Raw genomic sequence first — 4,182 nt, forward strand, 5'->3', positions numbered from 1 at the left:
AAGAGCCCTTCATCAGATGTTCCTCCCTATTATCCCAGACTGCTAACCTTGATTGGGTAAAATGCTGTGGGTCTAAATGCACATCAGGTGCAAAACCTGAGTCTTCTGTGGCCTCATTCTGGATGAGACCCCTAGAACCACCATGGAGGGTGAGGGAGTTTCCCATTAAGCAAGAGTGGTAGGGTTTTCCTCGTTGCTACACAGAATTGTTTGGTTTTCTCTCTATAGTTTTAATTACAACTGGAATGTTGAAATTACAACATAAAGATCAGTTGGTCTGTCCACTCTTTTGGTTATTCGTTTAATCAACTAGAACTGAGTCTTCAACTTCCTGCATCGAGTATCGGGCTGGATGCTGATGCGAAAGGAGAAGTGGAACACATGGTGCTCGTCGTCATGGATCTTGGAGTCTTCTAGAAATCAAACAAACGTAACAAGAAAGTTACGGTCAGTTATTATAATGATAATCACAATGCCAAGTTCCGGAAAACATTGTGAAGAGGAGGCGGGGCCAGCTTGGTCAGTGCACAGCCTGCGTGGTTGTTCAGGGTCCATTGTTTAGAAGGCCCAGCTCTGCTGGCATCTTCGAAGTTGTAAATGATTTTCCAACAAGGGGCTCTGTATTCCCCCTCGGCACTGGACCCTGAAAACTATGTAGCTGGTTCTGAGAAGATGCTACAATAGAGAAAAACAAGGGAATACTTAGGTTAGATATGGTAATGAGGGAGCACTACCTCGGAGAAGGCCATTCCAATCACGTTTCTCCTAAGTCCTAAGGGTAGGCGAAAAATAACCAGACCAGCCCTTTCCCTGTTCCTGTACTGATTGTGGCTCTGGTTAAATGGGTGATGGCCACAAGAATGAACACATTAATTGGTAGAAGGAGGTAGATGGGTACCTGATATATTCCACCCTTTTTTGAAAACTGTGAAGAAATCCTTTTCAAACGTGGACAAAGGGTATAAAATTCACAAAACAGTAAATAAAATAGGCCAACAAAATATTAAAAGACGGCTCTCTCAATAATCAGAAATATAAAAAGTAATCCAACATCAGATAATGGACCTGTCAAGTTGGCAATAAAAAAAAAAATGTGAAATCCAGATTTGGTGTGTTAGTCAAAGTTCTTGTTGCAGGACGTACAGGTTTATCTGGATTATGCTGGGATGGTTTTTAAGAAAGTAGTTAGATAACTCACAGAGTTGGGGAGGGGTATTAGAGGGCAAGGCCTGAAATTGAGCTTGAGAGAGTAGTGCCCCAAACCATGCTTAGGAAAGCTTTCCCATCAGGGCCTGGCAGAATGGCTCTCGCAAAGAAAGGTGGGAAGAAGAAGGGCCATCCTGTCATCCACGAGGTAGTGACCAAAGGAGACACCATCAGCATTCTCAAAGACATCCAAGGAGTGGCTTTCAAGAAACGTGCCCCTCAGACACACAAATCTGGAAATCTGCCTTTGAGAATATGGGAGCTCCAGATGTGCACAATGACGCCGGGCCCAACAAAGCTGTCTGGGCCAATGGGACGAGGAACGTTCCAGACCATATCCAGGTGTGATTGTCCAGAAAATGTAACAAGGAGGCAGATTCACCAAACGAGCTGTATGCATTGGTCAACTATGTACCTGTCACCAGTTTCAAAAACCTACAGGCAGTTACTGTGGATGAGACGTAGCTGCACTGATTGTCAAATAAAGGTATAAAACTAAAAAAAAAAAAATTGTCTTGAAAAGGAAACCACCACAGCTGCTAGTGTCCCATGTACCGAAAGTAAAAACCATCGTCATTTCCTTTCCATTTACGACACTTCTGGATCAGGAGACTTGAAACCGCTTTACCCAGCATCCTGGTACTCATTCCATTATGGCTTGCAGTACAACAGATTTTGTAAAGGGCTTTTTTCCTCAAGCCACCTGTCACACATATAGTATGACCCATGTTACAGCAAAAAAAAAAAAAAAAAAAAAAAAAAGTTGAACTGGACTCGTTGAGAGCCCAAAGTCTGTATGTATCAGAAGATAGAATGAAGCCAGAGGTGAGAAAATATATTTGCAGCTTGTTTGACAAAGAACTTCTATGTAAAATATTTAAAGAATTCCAAAAATCCACAGTGGAAAGGAAAATGACACAATAAAAAAAAGTGACATGTAGAATTTTCTTATAAAGCAGCAATTCCATTCCCAGGTATATACGCAAAAGGATTGAAAACATGAACTTGAATAAGTACATATACACACGTACTTGTAGCAGCACCAGTCATAATAGCCAAAAGGTTAAAATAACCTAAATGTCCAAAAGCAAATGAATGGATAAGCAAACTGTTGTATACATACGATGGACTATCATTTAGCCATAAAAAGAAATGCAATAGTGATACATGCGGCTACATGGGAAAACCTCCAAAATATTGTTATTTATACCCTTACATCCTTCCAAGGGCATTCTAGTGGGAAAAGGTCAGGCACAAAAGGTCACACATTATATAATTCAATTTATGTGAAAGATCTGGACTAGATCAATCCATAGAGACAACACACAGATTGGGGTTGGCAAGGGGTTAGGATGGGTGGTGAGCGGGAGCATTGTTCAGTGGGTATGGGGTTTGATTTGCGTTGATCAAGGTGCTTTGGAATGACAGGGAGATGCTGTGTACAATGTGGTGAATGTGCTGGATATCACCAAGGTGTTCAATTTTAAATGCTTAATTTTATGTTATGTTAACTTCACCTTAAAAATTATTTTTAAGGGCGCCTGGGTGGCTCAGTCAGTTAAGCGCCTGACTCCGGCTCATTTCAGGATCTCACGTCCTTGAGTTCGAGCCCCACGTCGGGCTCTGTGCTGACAGCTCAGAGCCTAGAACCTGCTTCGGATTCTGTGTCTCCATCTCTCTGCCCTTTCCCTGATCACACTCTGTCTCTGTCTCTCTCAAAAATAAACATTAAAAAATATTTTTTTAAATGTATGGTCAAAGACATATCTGCTTCACCAAAAAAAAAATAATAATAAAAAAATTAAAAAAGATGTATAACATGAGAGCCAATGTACGAGCGAAAAGATCAACATTATTATTGATGATTCCTTTATCAAAACAATAGAAATTAAAACTTCAGTGAGCTACCGTTTTGCACTCATGGGAATGTCTGAACTAAAAACAAAGTATGACCAAAAACGTTAAATGTTAGAGAAATGAGGAGGAACTGACACTTTTCATATTTTGCGGGCAGGAGTATCAAATAGTTCAACTACTTTGAAGAGCAGGCTCACACTCTTTTATGAAGTTGAGCATACAGGCAACATGACGTATCAGTTCCACTCCTAATCACATATCCAAGGTAAATGAAAACATATGTCCATAAAAATGACTTATTCAGAAAAGACTCATAGCAGCTTAATTCATAAGAGCCCCAAAGCAGACAGAATCCAACTGTCTATCAGTAGAAAACTAGATTAAAGCAGAAACAGGAACAATAACCCCCTGTGTAGACCCATGTAATAAACTACCAGTCAGCAAGAAAAATGAGCACGCTACAGATCCACGCAGTAGTGTGGATGAATCTCAATGAGGACATTTTAAGGGAAAGAGACTGGTTGGGGGGCACCTGGGTGGCTCAGTCGGTTAAGCATCTGACTTCGGCTCAGGTCATGATCTCGGGGTCCGTGAGTTTGAGCCCTGTGTTGGGCTCTGTGCTGACAGCTCAGAGCCTGGAGCCTGCTTCAGATTCTGTGTCTCCTTCTATCTCTGCCCCTTCCCTACTCATGCTCTGTCCCTCTCTCTCTCTCTCTCAAAAATAAATAAACATTAAAACAAATTAAAAAAAAAAAAGAGACTGGGCACACAAAAGGATGTACTGGTTATTTCATTATATAACGTCCACATACTTTCACAACTCTAGTGTCAAATCAAAAAGAGGTTTTGGGTGGGTGCATTAAAAGGGGAGGCAATTATCATCCGAGGTGTTGGAATGCTCAATATAGTAGGGTGTCAGTTGCTTGAATGTAAAGAATTACCAAAATTCATACAGCTGAACCCTTAGGATGTGCCCATTTCGTACATTGATGATGCTATTTTCCCTTTGTTAAACTCTGTGATTTTGTTCCATGTATCTCCAACATAACTAATTTTATGACATTATATTGCTGTGGACAATAGTGTCCTAGCTATTTCCCTTCCTATAACAGGAATATC

The 4,182-nt window shown here is 40.8% G+C and overlaps 1 pseudogene; it reads left to right on the forward strand.

The window, feature by feature from the left end:
• Positions 1–1,300: 1,300 nt before the first annotated feature.
• LOC121037928 (60S ribosomal protein L31-like) lies at positions 1,301–1,671 on the forward strand (annotated as a pseudogene).
• Positions 1,672–4,182: the final 2,511 nt, after the last annotated feature.

The sequence above is a fragment of the Herpailurus yagouaroundi genome, unplaced genomic scaffold (genome assembly GCF_014898765.1).
Source record: "Herpailurus yagouaroundi ecotype Mexico unplaced genomic scaffold, PumYag 164, whole genome shotgun sequence".
NCBI classification, from domain to species: Eukaryota; Metazoa; Chordata; class Mammalia; order Carnivora; family Felidae; genus Herpailurus; species Herpailurus yagouaroundi.